The sequence below is a fragment of the Hylobates moloch genome, unplaced genomic scaffold, assembly GCF_009828535.3.
Source record: "Hylobates moloch isolate HMO894 unplaced genomic scaffold, HMol_V3 SCAFFOLD_1, whole genome shotgun sequence".
Classification (NCBI taxonomy): domain Eukaryota; kingdom Metazoa; phylum Chordata; class Mammalia; order Primates; family Hylobatidae; genus Hylobates; species Hylobates moloch.
The window spans coordinates 215612448-215629988 of NW_026652276.1; the positions used below are offsets into that span (position 1 = coordinate 215612448).

General features: G+C 39.8%; 1 protein-coding gene across 2 annotated transcripts in view; it reads left to right on the forward strand.

Annotated features, from left to right (window-relative positions):
• BPGM (bisphosphoglycerate mutase) overlaps positions 1–17541 on the forward strand; it is a 65717-nt gene that overhangs the window by 20857 nt on the left and 27319 nt on the right. The window contains exon 1 of one of the 2 annotated variants that reach the window (XM_032761802.2): positions 9850–9981. The exons of the other annotated variant lie outside the window; for it this stretch is intronic. The gene's annotated coding sequence lies outside the window, so the exon portion shown is untranslated. Of the gene's footprint in view, positions 1–9849; positions 9982–17541 lie in introns of those variants that run through there. 2 annotated transcript variants of the gene reach the window in all.

Below are 17541 nucleotides of genomic sequence, written 5' to 3' on the forward strand. Positions count from 1 at the left end.
TCACTGCAACCTCCACCTCCTGGGTTCAAGCTATTCTCCTGCCTCAGCCTCCTGAATAATTCGGATTACAAGTGAATGCCACCGTGCCCGGCTAATTTTTTTCTTTTTTTTTGTATTTTTGATAGAGAGGTTTCACCATGTTGGCCAGGCTGGTCTTAAACTCCTGACCTTGTGATCAACCCACCTCAGCCCTCAGCCTCCCAAAGTGCTGGGATTACAGGTATGAGCCACCACACCCGGCGGATAGATGGTATTTTCTAAGCAACAAATGAGGGTATTTGAGCTGAAAAAAATGTGCCTGTCTTCAAAGAAAGAGTGGATAGAATATTTCAAAAATCAGCCAGTCTTGGGAAATCAGCAGAGTAGTTACTGTGCTCCAATCCCACCTCTTTCTGTAAATGACACATGGAGGGTATAACACAAGGATTTAGTCTGGGGGTGGGGCCGGGCACGGAAGTCTACACTCCTAGTTGGGAGGAATCTTCACCTTGACTAATTCTCCATGGTCACAGAGTTCCTTTTATACCGCTCCCTCTAATTTCTATTATCAGAGTCTTTAAACCTATGCCAACATATTTCTTTAAAAATGTGGTCCAAGAAAGGGCCACTTTAGAAGAATGAGCTCAAAGACTGCTTTCCCTGCTCCTCTGACCCCATCAGGTTTCCAACACTTCATCTCCAGTAACTTCAGTCTCTCCACTGTTTCTTCCAGGCTAGTTTCCAGTGGAAAGACTGTGTCTAATGTCCTTGAGTTCTTCTTCTGTTGCTGGTTGAGATATGCCATTGCCCCAGGCAGCAATGGCAGCAGTTCAGAATCCCCAGCCTCTTTCAAAATAGGAAGCCCCATCCCTTAAACAACCACCTTCTAGTGTAGTACATGCTAGACCGTGCTACCTGGGAGAAGTGGAAATAGCATCCTCTACAGCGGCCTCTGGTCTCAGAGCACATCAGTGCTTTGGCTCTGTGTTTCTATTCTGTCTTTGGTCCATGGAAATGTCTATACTGTTTTCGAACCCTAAAATATATTTTAGGCATTTTCTTTTTATGTTATTTAATACTGCTGGACGTTTAAAGTGGAAACCTACTAAGCAATTCTGACTGGAATTCTGTGCATATTTCAACATTGCTCAGAATTCACCTCTTCCGTCAAATATCTAAACTTATTACATCCCTGCACTTACACACTCCCTTTCCACCCCAAAATACTCTGTGAGCCCTTAATCATTCTACTTGCACTTGTATTTGTTGGACTGTAATTAACACCTGAGTTAGTCTTTCCCCTACTGGACCATGCTCCTTGAGGACAAGGAGGATGTTTAATTTATTTATATATCTCTTGTGCTTGGCACAGTGACTTGTTTATAGTAGGCATGAAAAACATTAATTCATTTCCTTCAAAATTCCTAACACAAGTTCTTGAACATTAGGAGGAATTCAATGAATAATTGGTTACTTATTGGTTTGCTAGCTGAGACCAGATTCTGTACACACTTCTGAAGATTTTACTTATTATTCTTCCTTATCCTTTTTTTCTCTCCTTTGTCTCCCATTTTTAGAGAGGGCAGAGACGCAGCAAAGCATAAGGAAATAGATGAGTTTAGGAAAACAGAATATATATATATATATGCTATAGTTACCTTTTTTCAGAAAAAAAAGAAATGAAAGCATTTTCCATAATATTTTGTTAGAGGTTGGTCTATTCTTGTTTTACTGAATATAGCTGGGTTTGGAGCTGAGAACACAGGTCCTTTCCTGCTGTGTGTAAAAACAGTTATCTACAGAAGGGAAACTCTAGCAATATATCAATGCCAGGCCTTTATACACTTGTTGGTATTCTGATGGTGAAGACGTGTATGTCATTTGGCATTGCAGTTCTTTCTTTATTTCAGCTGTGATAGAGTGATCCAGGATCCTAACAGTCTAAACATCACCTTACTTCGAATTATCAAGCTTTGAAGCCTTTGCCATTACTCACTGTATTTTTTTTTTTTTTTGAGACGGAGTCTTGCTCTGTCACCCAGGCTGGAGTGTAGTGGCGCAATCTCGGCTCACTGCAAGCTCCGCCTCCCGGGTTCACGCCATTCTCCTGCCTCAGCCTCTCCGAGTAGCTGGGACTACATGCGCCCGCCACCACACCCGCTAATTTTTTTTTGTATTTTTAGTAGAGACGGGGTTTCACCGTGGTCTCGATCTCCTGACCTCGTGATCCGCCCGCCTCGGCCTCCCAAAGTGCTGGGATTACAAGCTTGAGCCACCGCGCCCGGCCTGCCATTACTCACTTTATAAATCGTAATTTAGTAAACAGAACATCATATGAGAGTGATTTTTCTTCCCTATCTGATTTTTACATCTTCTGGTTGCAAACAGCAATTTATCTATTCCTCTTATCTGATACCTCACAGAATGACAACACCAGAAACTAGTTAGGACACTCACCTGGCAGAGACTGGAGTTTAGTGGTTGGTACTGACTGATGATATAAACAATGAATTATTTACTCTCTTTATTCTTTATTTCAAAAGTTACTAATAAATGAAGCCAGTCAAGCTGTTTCTTAAATTTTATTATTTTTAAATTTTATATTTTTATTTTAATTTTATATTTTAAATTTTAAATTTTATTATAAAAATAAATTTTATTAAATTTATTTTATAAGGATTTTATTTTATAAGGATTCTGTGAGTACTTAAATGGGAAACATAAAGAACTTTGTCTCAGTCATGTTGGAATCATAGCTCTTTAGTAAAAAAGTAGCCTCTCTCTAGACATAAAATAACAACTAGAAGTTGCTATAGAAACAACAGCTCTCAAAGCCAGTAGAGAACATTTTTAAAAAGGGTGCCCCTTAGAATCTCAGGTAGCCTCCAAAATGCTTACACCCAAAGAAAAAGTATTTTACATAGAAGGGCTTAGTTTAGAAGTTTAAGATGATTTCATCTTTAAATAAATTGCCCTTTATTCTCTGTTGTGATTTTTATACTGTTTTAGATTTCTGAAAAATTTTTCCCCTCTCTATTTTTCAGACCCATTAGGCTTCATGTCATCTCAGCTGACTAGCATCTGTGGCCTGGCACTTGTTTTGACTAAGTAATCATATGCCTTTCCCTACCTAGTGCAGCCCCTGAAACCTTATCTGCTAGGACCAGCCTTTTACTGCCCTAGGAAGGCCTCCCGGTTGCATGTTACATCTGTTTTTCTCTGGAAGAAAACAAGAGAAAACAATCAAGAAGGTTGATTTTACCCTATATATAAGAAACTTCGATTCTCATCCTGTGCTTTAACTGCTTTTGTACTTAAGCAATTCTTTTGTCTACTTTGAGCCTCTATTTTCTCAACTATAAAATAAGGGAGTTGAGTTATATGATTTCTGTTTCTTTCAGAGCTAACATTTTCAGTCCACACATAAAATTTAACATTATTCTTATAAGTTTTTATATATCACATTTTATTGTAAACTCCTAGGGTCTCAAGGCATAAACGTTTTTAAAAAGACATGTAGTTATTTATTTGTGTGAACTTATACATAAAAAGTATTATTTAGCAAAAAAAAAAGACAGAGGAAATTTAATCTATTTCTTTTTTGATGCATTCATTTATTAACATATATTAATTGAGCACCTAATGCTGGGCATTGTGGACAAGTGGTAAACCAAAGCAACAGGGCCCATATGTTTAGGGAGCTTGAAGACCAATGGAGAGACAGATCATATACAGTGTAAGTACATTAGTGTAAAGTTCGATAAAGAAGTGCACAGTGCCTTGAAAACATGTAATTAACCTAGGAGATAGAAGCCAGGTAGGATCAAGTTTTTCCAGGGGAATTACCACTCAATAAATATCAAAGTTGAATAGGAATCATTAGACTAAGGGGCAGGGAGTGGGGAAGGGAGGAAGAAGAGAGGGAGGGGAAGGATGTAGCATTCTAGGTAGGGAAAACACATGTGTGGAGGCCATATGATCATAGGGAGAAGGAAGGGTCACTATAAGGAGCAATGGGAAGCCACTGTTCTAAGCTAGGGGGTGGTAGGGGGTGACTTGTGACAAAATCACTAAGGTATTCTACCATATCACTCACCCCTGGCTGCCTAGAAGAGAGTAAAAGTGGATTCAGAAAGACTTGTTGGGAGGCTACTGAGAAAATGCCGGCAAGAGGTGATGGTAGCTTGGGCTAAAGTGTTGGTAGTGTGTAGGGGTGTGGTGTGTCTGTGAATAGGATGAGGAGGATGGAAAAAAATATTTGAAACATATACCTTGATTGATACTGATTTGGATTAGATTGTGTGAAGAGGCTTTAATGAGACATTCTAGAAATTACACTTCCATGTGTCACTGCCTTCTAAGTGTTACATTATGAAGTTACACACCCATTTCAAAGATGCTTCATGGGTGTCAACAATTCTGAGAAGCTTCTTTCAGAACTTACGTCAGAACCAGTGTATAAACCACACCAGAAAAATAGGCTTACTGCTATATAGAAAATATTTCATAAATCCCCAAAGCTAAGGAAACAAATATGTGTGTTATGTTCTTAAGTTGATGCAGGGTTTATAAAGACTTCCTTTTATGAGTTTGACCTTCCAACATATACAGTGAGGTCACTTCTTTAAGAAAATATGCATGTATGTAGGAGAAAAGCTATGTTATCTGAGTCTTCATCAAAGAATGAGGATATGTTCTTTTACCCAAGAGCTAGCTGACTGGGGAAGCCCATAGGCAGAAGAAAATCCTGGTCAGGAGGGTTTTTTTCATTTTTATTTTTAGGGAGCAGATAAATACCTCTTAGATGACTGACAACAAATTTTCCGAAGAAAAGAAGAATGAAGTTATATCCATAAGTTTTTAGGAGCAGTGCATGGTGGGAAAAGCTTAGAACAAAGGCTAAGAGTCAAACTCCGGTTTTGTGACTAGCTGCGCAGTCTTAGACAAATTATTTCTTCCAGTCTTACTTTTCTCATCTGTAAATGGGGACACATATGCCAGGAGTTTTGTGAGGATTTACTGATGGAGCTCTGATAGTTTGGCTGTGTCCCCACCCAAATCTCATCTTGAATTATATCCCCCATAATTCCCACTGTTGTAGGAGGGACCTGGTGGGAGATAATTGAATTATGGCAGTGGTTTCCCCCATACTGTTCTCATGATAGTGAATAAGTCTCACGAGATCTAATGGTTTTATAAGGAGAAATCTCTTTCGTTTGGTTCTCATTCTCTCTTTGCCTGCCACCATCCATGTAAGACATAACTTGCTCCTCCTTGCCTTCCATCATGTTTGTGAGGCTTCCCCAGCCACATGGAACTGAAAATTCAATTAAACCTCTTTCTTTTGTAAATTGCCCAGTCTTGGGTATGTCTTTATCAGCAGTGTGAAAATGGACTAATACAAACTCTGATTTCCATCCACCATTCCCTCCATATCACCTCCCCACCCTGGCTCCTCAGCTAAACACTTTTCTTCAGGTTAAAGAATAGAAAACTCTGTGGAGACAGAGGGTAAAGGGAAACCCTTCAGTAGCTATCAGCCTACTATCTTCACCTTTCTTAGCTCTGTAATATTAGAGAACAGAGAAAAGAATTCCTGGCCACTTTATCAGTCTCCATGAAGAAAGGGTGGAGCCAGTAGGCATTGCCATTGATTCAGTAGACATTCCCGCAGCACCGTCATTTAGAGAAACAGCAGCCCATTTAAATCAATGAACCTTTTTAGGAAACTGAAACAAGTGCAATGCCCAAGAGTAGAGAATTGGTTGGACAATTCTCTACTCTTGTACATACCACCTGGATGCACATTCATGTAATGGAATTATACACCGAAGAAAAATATTAAATGACATTGGGACATGTTAATAACAAATTAAGTAAAAAAGATTGCCACAAAACAGTATATATACTAAGATTCCAGGTTTTTTTTAAGTAATTGATTTATGGGAAAAATAGGATATACAAAATGTTAAAAATAAATTCTGGAAGGTAGGATTATAGGTATTTTCAGTTTTTTTCTTTTCTAAACCTTACACAATAAACATTTTAAAACATAAATTTATAATTAATAAATATAAGCTTTAAAAAAAACTCCATAGGGCAGAATTTGTGTTTACCACCATATAAACAACAAGCATTTAAAGAAACATGGGTTTTTCCTTAGTGGAGTAGAGAGTTTGTAAAAGAGGAAAGCACCTCTCTTGATTCCTCATGTTTCTACCTTTTTCCCCTATCCTTGTCCCAGATCTGAAAGTAGTGGGGAAAAAAATCAACCTGGCTCTTTTCCTACGCCAAGGTGGTTACTCAATGTTTAGTCTTACTGTAGGGGAATTTCACATAGATCAGGCTTCCCAATACCAGAGGTTCCTGGCTTTGCCACTGGGTCTGTACCCTCTCTGGCATTCACTTCCTGCCCATTACCTCTCTGGGTAGCTGCAAGATAGCTGGGGAAATCCCAGTCTCATGTCCTCTGCAAGAGTCCAGGTCTCCACTTGAGTGGAGAGCAGGAAAAAGAGGCAAGTGCAATGCCAAGACTTTACTGAGTTATTTGAATAAGAATACTTGTAAGCAGGTAAAATGCTTTACATTTATCATTACCATAATTGTTGGGAACAACAACTACCATTTATGAGATGCTTTCCATGTGCCAGGCACACACCACATTATCCCATTTAATTTTCACATTGGTAATTTGGGTATTATCTGTATTTAACAGATAAAGACACTGAGGCTGAGGTCAAGCAATTTGCCTAGGCTATTCTGCATTTTGCTAGCCTAGCAAAACCATTGGCTCCTTCCTTCCAGCAAACTCTAGAGTTAGCTATGATTGTGAGGCTTCCCCAGCCACGTGGAACTATAAGTCCAATTAAGCCCCTAAGTTCCCAGTGGTGGAAAGTGACAGAAACAAGGTGCTTCAAAGATTGCAAAGCTATTCCAAAACTGCCTCCATGATTCTTCACCCTACTCTGTGAGGTAGATGAGGATTCTAAGTTTTAACTTTTGAAAGAAAGGGACAGACTTTAAGGTCCCTTCTGAGAGGTCTGGATGGCTGATCCATAAGAGCATTTCCAGTTTTTAGTTTCAGAAAAGGGAGTCTTGTACTTAGGAGGTCAATGATGGGGGCCACACATAGGTCTATTATACTAGGTTACGAGTGGTTAATTTTAATCTGACCCTGAAGTAAGTAGGGTATAGTTGGAGACTAAACACTGGCAGCAAATAACCAACTCATGGTGTGTCCTGATACTGTGAAGAAAAGGAGACATGGGATATAGAACTAGCTAACTCTGGAGTTTGCTGGAAGGAGGGAGCCAATGGTTCTGCTAGGCTAGCAAAAGGGAGAATAGCCTAGGTCCATGGATGATGTTTTGATGCATAGTGAACCAATTCAGCCATACGTGGAAAAGGCTAGAGGCTCTGTGCACATAACTGTGAAATTATTTTGACCAGGTATGTATGCTATCGATAAAATAGTAGTTTATTCAGGTCACAAGGAAGACAATTTTCTACTAAAACTCAAAGTATTATATGGGTTAATATTGACTTTTTGATATACACTTCTAACAGAAAGGAAGACAAAGAGACAACATAGCTATAATAATTTATCGCTTTTCATTTCTTGTTTGGATAAAAGTGAGACTACATCAAAAGTAGTTTGATGACACTGAATTATTTTCATAGTATCTATATCACTTGCTGTATCAGAATTGAAGTCCTCATGATTGGTCTTCAATGGAATTGAATCCTAAAATTAACCATAATTTAAAAAACACATTGCTTTTGGGATGACGAGGAGAAGGCAGCAGGAAGAGGAAGCATTTTCCCAGAATTATATGAATTAGCAACCTTGGGTCCTAGCCCAAGATTTGTCCCCAACCAAGTAATTCTGAGCACATCACTTAAGCTTCAGTTTCTTTATCTGTACAACAAGGAGCTAAAGTTTAATTTCCAAAGCCCTGTCAAGTACTATGTTTGTACAAGTCTAATATTCTTTGGAGTTCATCTTTGCCTTAAATGGATTTATGATCATCTTTGTGAACCACGACCTCGTTATTTAAAAATTCATAAGGGAGACAGCTCATAGAATTGACCAGGACACAGGGTTCAGGATATGATACTGTAACATAATTAAGTATGGAGAACAATCTTGCCATAGGGCAAAAGTAACTCATGAAATTCTGTTAGCCTCTGTGCACATTTGTCTTACAAACATGCTTGCTCCTGATGAAAATTTGCTTTTTAATTCCTTCTAGACAGAATCACTGATACAACTGCTTCCATCTTATATCAAAATGACTTATTCATAAGCCACATATTCTTGCGAATGATTCCAAAAGGCAAGTGATGTTTGATATTGTTAAGGTTTTATGTAACAAGCTAGCATTCCATCGGTGTCCATAACAACAGTATACTTAAATCCAATGAGTAGGCGCCCTTAAGTCCAGACTAAGTAGCCCTAAATGCCAAATGCCACAAGACTGCCACTTGGGAATGACTGTCTTTAGCCTCCAGAGTATGGATGGTGGGCACTCTAAGTAGGAGCTTTATTACACTGTAGAAGAAAAGCTTTCTCCTTACTTTGTCCTCAATTGATATTGAGAAAAAAGCAAGAGGGCAAATGTATAAGATTTGGAAGCTGCCTCTTCCAGCTGTTCTGGCCTGAACTCTAGTTTATCTTGTGCAAGTTAAATTCTAACTATCACTAGATGGGACCTATCACCTGCTGGGACCTGTCAAGCCTTGGATTAGTGCCGTCCCGGAAGTAACGTTCTGTTCTTTAATATCCCAGGAAGGAACTGTCATGCTCTAAGATGGATAAATGAGATACAGAACTGGCTACGATTAGGTCTTAATGAGTTCAATAAAGAGTGTGTCACAGAATTTCAAATGTGGAAAGATTATCTTTTCAACTGTATGTATAATTATTCTGAGGACTTGCTTGCCTGTCACAAACGTAATGCGTTTGTTATGAGGATGAAACAGGAAAAACTCACATGAAGACACGAAACACTACGTAGGATAGCTTCTAAGAAGGGAATCTCCCACAACATTCCTTATCTTTCCCGCCCACCCAAAAGTTCTGACACATATGCTTCAAAACCTCGTGGGGTAGTTCAAGCCTGCTTAGAAGCTTTTAAGGCCTCGTGCCATGTTTCCGGTGTTTTCATAGATTTCTCTCGTTCAGTTATTGTCGCCTCCAAATTTGTCATTCTCTCATTCCACTCCAGCCTGCCTTCCTCTGTGCAATAAGCTTTTAGGGCATTCCATTCATCACTTTTCTTCCCCACCTAAAATACCGTCAGCAAACTGCCTAAGGGGAATTGCTATAAAAGCAGTAAGAGAAAGTAAGGATGCGTTACTGCCTATAAATTGGACACTTTAAAGGCATTTGTTTTAATCACGACTTAAGACTTTCAATCACGAGTAATTTGTGCGAAAGGAGCTTCTTCTGGGAGGATAGCTCGGCTTCGTCTTCAGGTTTCAATCCCTAAATTTCCCATAAGTAAAAGAAACATCACCTCCTCTCTTCCAAGAGTCCACTGACACCTGTCTTCACCCGCAGGTGCTTCTCTTAAGACGTTAAGCGCTTTCTAGAACCTCAAACCGCTAAGATGCCCCCCAGACCCGAGGTTTCGCCCCAGCGACGCTCCAGGGTGTATTTTTCTACTTCCCTAGGCCCAAGCCTGCCCGCTGGCATCGAAGCCAACTCCTTACTGGTTCAGGTATGTGCTCGTCTCTATAGCGAACCAATCAGCGCCCCACTTCTTACTCCTGGGATTTGGTAAACGGAAGAGACCTCTCCGGTCCCGGGAGTAGGCCGGGACCGTGGATGAGTGACAGTTCGACTTTCCAATAGGCAGAGCCCTAGGACCTGCCCTCGTCTGGTTCAGGGGCTAGAAAAGAGCGTCGATGCCGGCGGCAGTGATGAGTTCTAGGAGGCGCTGGCTCCTCGGCGGCTCGGAGGAGCGGCTGCTGCTGCTGCTGCTGGTGGCCCCTTTGCAGGTGAGTGGTTTTGTTTTAGAAAATGTTGCGAACGTTTCCATTTTTTAGTGATGTGATGTTTTATTTTTGGGTGCGAGGAAGGCCAGTTTCTTTACTTCCCCCGGTTTAGTCGTTGGTGGGAGTCTAGTGCCCACTCCAGCCCTCAAGCTGGGACCCTCTCTTATCGCCCCGGTCGCTTTCCCTTGTCCCTTTCTCAGAATGAGCCTCACAGGCAGTCACAGTTCTGTCAACTGAGAGGAGGAGCCCGCTTTGGTAGTGCTGTCCTTATGGCAAGAATATATAGAAGTTGGAGGGAAGATAAACTCTCTCCTGGACGTCTGAGGCACTGTGTGGCAGAGCCCTTCCAATAGTAAGATCCCCTGGAAGGAAGCAGGGCGATGCCGCTGTATTTAGGGCTCTGGCAGACCTGGCCCTATCTATCATTTTGTGTAGTAGACAGAAAAACTCGAATGCGGTGAAAAGAGAAGGAGGTGAATATATGCAGTGGTTTCATGTAGGAATCTGGGGCCAAATCACAAGTTCTTAGAACCACTAGAAATAAAAACGTAAGTGTATTTTCCTCTTGTCTAAGGGACGGGCTGGTATTACACTAGAGAAGGTCAATGAAATGCATAATTGCAGTTAAGTTCACAGTTAAGCTTTAAAGAATAGTTGGTTGTTAGCTAACTTATTATAACTCTCATTCCCCTACTGCCTCCCTTGCAAATTACGGAAGATCTTTAGCTTGTGAGTGGCACTAGAATGTTAGCTGACTAAATGCAGACTCTTTCCAAGAAGGGGAAAAATCAAAAGCTAAGTTTCACCTGTAGGTACTAAAGGTTTTTTTTATAGTGCAAGCAGAACTCATGTCAATTTGTCTTTTATTTTTTATTTTTTTTGAAACGGAGTCGCTTTGTCGCCCAGGCTGGAGTGACTGCAGTGGCTCGATCTCGGCTCACTGCAACCTCCGCCTCCCGGGTTCAAGAGATTCTCCTGCCTCAGCCTCCCCAGTAGCTGGGATTACAAGCCTAGGCCACCACGCCTGGCTAATTTTTGTATTTTTAGTAGAGACGGGGTTTCACCGTGTTGGGCAGGCTGGTCTCGAACTCCTGACCTCAGGTGATCTGCCCGCCTCGGCCTCCCAAAGTGCTGGGATTACAGGCGTGAGCCACCGCGCCTGGCCTTGTCTCTTTTCTTTCTTTCTTTCTTTCTTTCTTTTTTTTTGTTTGTTTGTTTGTTTTGAGATGGAGTTTTGCTTCTGTTGCCCAGGCTGGAGTGCAATGGCGCGATCTTGGCTCACCGCAACCTCCGCCTTCTGGATTCAATTGATTCTCCTGCCTCAGCCTCCTGAGTAGCTGGGATTACAGGCATGCGTCACCACGCCCAGCTAATTTTGTATTTTTAGTAGAGACAGGATTTCACCATATTGGCCAGGCTGGTCTCGAATTCTTGACCTCAGATGATCTGCCCGCCTCAGCCTCCCAAAGTGCTGTGATTACAGGTGTGAGCTACAGCGCCCGGCCTTCTTTTTTTTAAAACTACCTCCCATGAGTCCAGGGAATAGCTCTTTCTTAGCCATCTTTGTATTCCAGTAGCACCTCATACACCACAGATGCTCCCCAGTTGGTGGTGGACTTTAGAGAAGCATAATTCAAACAGTGTCATAGTGGAAGGAGTTCTGAGTTAGAAATCAAGAACATTGGCTTTAGTCCTGAAGCTGTTACTATTTGTATGATCTTAAACAAATCGTTTCAACTGTGACTCTTAATTTTTGCATTTTTTTTTTTGAGACAGGATCTCGCTCTGTTGCCCAGGCTGGAGTGCAGTGGCGCGATCTCTGCTCACTGCAACCTCCACCTTTGCCTCCTGGGCTCAAGCAATCCTACCACCTCGATTTTTGCATCTTTAGAAAGCAGATGTTGTGTTAAATTATACCTGAGGTATAAACTCTGTATTAAAAGTCTGTTTTAAAGTAAAAATGATTAGTATACAAGCAGAATCTCATTGCAGTAAATTCTGTACCATCTATTAGCAAGTAAAAGTTCCCAGCTTCAAGGATATATTCTTGTTTTTTAATTTTTAATTTTTGTGGGTATCTACTAGGTGTATATATTTGTGGGTTACATGAGATATTTTGACATAGGCATGCAATGCGTAATCACATCAGAGTGCATAGGGTAGCTGTCACCAAAAGCATTTATCCTTTATGTTTCAAACAATCCAATTATACTCTTTTAGTTATTTGAAAAATTTACAATTAATTTTTTTTTTTACTGTAGTCACCCTGTTGTGCTAGCAAATACTAGGTCTTATTGATCTTCCTATTTTTGTCCCCATTACAAGGATATACTCTTTTGTGTTCATATTTAAACCAAACCAGATTATTGTAGAAAATTTGGAGCATACAGAAGTATAATGTGGCAGAAAAATGTCACTTAGAAGCAACCACTGTTAGTGTTTGGGTAGAGCTTTTAGTCTTTCTTCCTCTTTTGCCTGCTGTGGTTGGTTGAGATTAAGAGGCACATTTTAAGTAATGATTGATGCACCTAAATTCACCTGGCCTTCATCTTTGTGTGTCTGGGGCCTGAAGAACAGAGGTCACAAAAGTGTTTGAAGCGAATGGTTTCTTGAAACATCCTTGGAATGAAATCTGATATGAAAGATGTTTATATGGGTGGCAGGACAAAAGAGGACAAAAAGTATTACTTAATAACAAAACCCTTCTGCTGAAACTTGGCCACAAATATGAGGAAAACATACTTTGTAAAATATAAATTAAATGTTAACCACTTCATTAAAGCATTTGGATTGCAGAATATTAGTACTTGGTAAGCTTCTGAGACTGTATCTTACCATCACCTTCTTCCATCCCACAATATTTGATTGCATTCCTCCTTCTACCACCTAATTTAAGCATTTCTCCTCTAATTCCTCCCTTCATTTTACTTTATTCTCAGCTTTTGCTTCTGCTCATATCACCGGCAAGGTAGGATTGCTTTGACGGGCCTGAGATCTGTGCCATTATTTATGAGTTAGTCAAAGTCTGCTCCATTCTACTTCTCACTTTTTGGTAGAGTGCTTCACCATAATCTCATTTAATCTTCCTGATAGCCCCCTGAGAACTGTAGTTTCATGATCCTCATCTTTATAGATATGGAACCTGAGGTTCAAAGAATTTAAATAACTTACTTAAGATCACATTGTCAGTCAGTAGCAGAGCTGGGCTCATATCTGGGTTGTTTTTACTTTAGACTTTTGGGATTTGGTGGAAACAGTTTGTGTTGATAAAAGCTACTACCCTGGGGAAGACAATGACCAGAGATAGGAAGGAAGGGTCCGTCATGAGTGGGTGTTGTCCACAGTGGTGATGCCATGTAGGCTGGAACATGCAACATGCCCTGAGCAAATGCACATCTCATTACACATGTATATCTCTTCCCCATGAGTAGGAGTCTGCCTGGTATGGTTGGTTATTCTTGTAACAAGCAATCAGTAGGAAATATTAGTAGATGTAAGATTGGTGAATGAGAGGGTTTTAGTGTCTGGAAAACATCTGTGAGTGGTAACATTTGCTCCTGGTAAAAAGATGTTCTTATAACTGCAAGTACAGATGAAAAAGTTTCTACAAAGCCTTAGGAAAAATAATGGACCATGGAACAGTTTTAGGTACAGTTGTGTTTGAACTTCTAATAGTGAACTTGATTTGGGGGAAGGCATAGTTTGTTAAGACATTAAAAGCCTTGGCCAGGCACGGTGGCTCACGCCTGTAATCCCAGCACTTGGGAGGCCGAGGCGGGCAGATCACGAGGTCGGGAGATCGAGACCATCCTGGCTAACACGGTGAAACCCCGTCTCTACTAAAGATACAAAAAAAATTAGCCGGGCATGGTGACAGGCGCCTGTGGTCTCCGCTACTCAGGAGGCTGAAGCAGGAGAATGGCATGAACCTGGGAGGCGGAGCTTGCAGCTAGCCGAGATCCACGCCACTGCACTCCAGCCTGGGTGACAGAGTGAGACTCCGTCTCAAAAAAAGCATTAAAAGCCTTAAGGAACTGAGCCCCAGATTTCATTTCCCTTGAGAACTGTTCCTTTTTAATTTGTTAAAGACATGGTTCTTTTTCTTTGTCCTCAAATAATAGCCAGCCCATCTTCTATAAAGTTAGATTCCTATTGCAGTGTGGGTTAAAAGTTGCTCAAAACCACACAATAAGGGGTTTGGACCAAGGAAAACGTCATCTGAGTGTCTAGGGTAGCAACTGACTATTTAATATTTAAATGTGAACTTTGAATCTAAGTGATTCTGGTTCTACTTGTCTTATTTTATATAACTTCAACATTATATTGCTGATCAAATTTCTTGCTCAAACGTTGGAAATACAAGAAAAACTAGGTTTTTTAAGTTGGACTTTACCCTGTAGTTGGCCCTATTTGTCCGTGAGTTGTACCACTAGGGTCTTAGGCATTTTATTAACTTTCAAACACGTGAGGAAGGGAGGAAGCAAAGTCCCAGGAGTGTCAGTTTGGAAGACAGGATGAGCCTCAGTTATGGGGAGTACTTATAACAGAGGAGCCTCAGTTATGGGAGAAATATAATGTGAAATTATATTTCACATAATTTCATATGTGGAATTATATAGTTTAATGAAGGAGCAGGAAGCAGCAGCAGATGATCATGCTACATTTGTTGAAAGTACTTAGGCATCTCGAAAATATTAGAGGGGTAACCTTAGTAAATGCAGTGCTTTGCAAGTACATCATTCCCATAACTACAGCCCCTGTCTTGCCAAAAAGAATGCTAATCTTGAATCATAATTTTGTGTTTCAATTTTATGGTGGCATTTATGGAAAGAATATTCTTTGCTTTATAGCTAACTTAGATGGAATTGCTATACATTTATAGTGAAAGGTCTTTGAAAGTTATAAGTCACCTGCAAAGTATGTTCTTTGATTTGTTTATTGTCAAAGCAATTACATAGCACCTACTCCTGAGCAAGTATGAATTCCCCTGAAGTGTGAGGCACTATGGGATAATTTATGAAGATGTCTAATGGAGTAAAGTGTGTCAAAATGACAGATAATATTTTTGAAGGAGATTAACAGGATGAATCCTATAGTTTTCCCCCATAGTTCAATCTTGAACCCATTCCTAAATAATTTAGTTAAGCAAAAATCAAGTACTCAGACTGATTTAAATGTCTTCAGTACTGCATTCTATGAGGAATAAAAACAGTTATGAATGGGATTCCATTACTCATGGTACTTGCCGTTCTGGCCAAGAATAAAATCTAGTGATTTCATAATGTTGGGATTATTCTATGACAGGATGCTTAAAGGTTAAAAATGCTGATGTCATTAGTAGATCTAAGTGTGGGATCCAGCTAGGCCAAGATCGACATATTGAGGGCTTCTGGCCTATACCTTTTTAAAAAAAATTTACATTTTTAATTTTAAATTATGGGTGCATAATAGTTGTATATATTTATAGGTATATGTGATGTTTTGGTACAGGTATACAATATGTAATGATCAAATCAGGGTAATTGATTTACCTCATGCATTTGTCTATTACCTCATGCATTTTTCGTGTTGGGAACATTCTAATTCCATTATTTTAGTTATTTTAAAATGCAATAAATTATTATCACCGTATTGTGCTACTGAATACTAGACCTTATTTATTCTAACTATAGTTTTGTACCTGTTAACCATCCTCACTTTAACCCCCTCACTCCTGTTACCTTTCCCTGCCTCTGGCAACCATAATTCTGCTATTGCAATACATTCAATTTTCAAAATTTTTAGCTCCCATATATGAGTGAAAACGTGAAATTTGTCTTTCCATGCCTGGCTTATTTCACCTAAACATATGCTCTCCAGTTCCATCCATGTTGTTGTGAATGACAGGGTTTCGTTCTTTTTATGGTTGAATAATATTCCATTGTATATATGTGCCAAATTTTCTTTATCTGTTCATCTGTTGATGGGCACTTAGATTGCTTCCATATCTTGGCTATTGTGAATAGTGCTGCAATAAACATGGAGTGCAGATGTCTCTTCAGTATACTTACTTGTTTTCTTTTGGATGTATACCCAGTGGTGGGCTTGCTGGATCATATGTCTACTACTTGTTTTTGAACAGCCCACAAACTATGCATGGGTTTTACATGCAAAATGGTTGAAATAAATTAATATTTCATGTGCGTGAAAATTATGTGAAATTCTAATTTCAGTGTCCATACCTAAAGTTTTATTGAAACAGATTTATTCACTTATATATTATGTATGGTGGCTTTCAGCTGCAGTGGCAGAATTATACATTTGTACCTAATTATGGCAGAGACCAGTATAGCCTAGAAAGCCTAAAAAATTTGCTATTTGGTGGTTTACAGAAAAAGTTGCTAACATCTGAGCTAAGCTATAGTGTCTTTCACATTTATCTCCTTCATCTCACTTAAACGGCCATTTTCCTGGTCCAAGTCTTTGTTCTGTGTTACCAGAATTATTGCAAAAACCTCTCAGCTAGTGTTCATACTCCTTGGTTTTCTTGTCTATTTCTGTATGTAAGTGCTGCCTGATCCTGCTAAAATGCATGCTACTAAACTTTTAATGATGTCCCAATATGTACAGAAAAACCTACATGCTTTGGCACAAGGCCTTTTTTGGATCACTATTTTTTCTTATCTTTCTAGGCTAGTCTCCTCCTGCTTCCTTATTATACCCTATACTTACAGTGGCCATATAATTTTCCAAATGGGACACTTAAGTGTGAAAGGGGCCCTAGTAGTAATTATGTTGGGGAAACAGGCCTAAGACAATACTGTTCTTTAAAATGATGCATGTGCATCTTTCTCCTAACTACCCTCTCTGTCCTGACCTTGCTAAAAGAATGCTAATCTTGAACCATAACTTCAGTTTTATGGTGGCATTTATGGAAAGAATATTTTTTGCCTATTAGACAAATCAGGATGTATGGTTACTCTAGCTATACTCCGACCAGTTTGAATGGGCTCACCATTTTCCATATGTACCTGTTCCTTTGCCTTCACTCACTGTTCCCCTAGATTGGAATTCCTTTACTTTTTTCTGTAAATCTAAACCTTGCCTTTCCAAATCCAGCTTAAAAAATACCGTGTCCACGAAGCCTTACTCAGAAATATTCTCTCCCATCCCACCTCTCTTTTACTAATGAAGTGCTTTCTCATGGTGTGAATTATTTTGAGTTTTAGGTACACACACACACACACACACACACACACACACACACACGTACTGAAGACATAATTCTTGTTGGATTACATATTCCTCATAGGCCTAGCATTGGGCCATGCCTAAATGGGATCTGCAAAATGTTTGAAGAATGAATTAATTGGTCAGGCTAGGGAGACTGAGTATTTGGGGCTTTCAATTTATGAGTCATCCATTTTAATGTGATTAAAGCAGTGAGAAAAGGGTTTCCCAGAACTGAAGACTGAGCCTCAGGTTTCAATGTGACAGTGTAGCAAAATGGTTCAGGGCATAGATATGGACTTCTTGAGACTAAATTCCAGCTCTGCCATTTACAGCCTCTGTTACCCTGGGCAA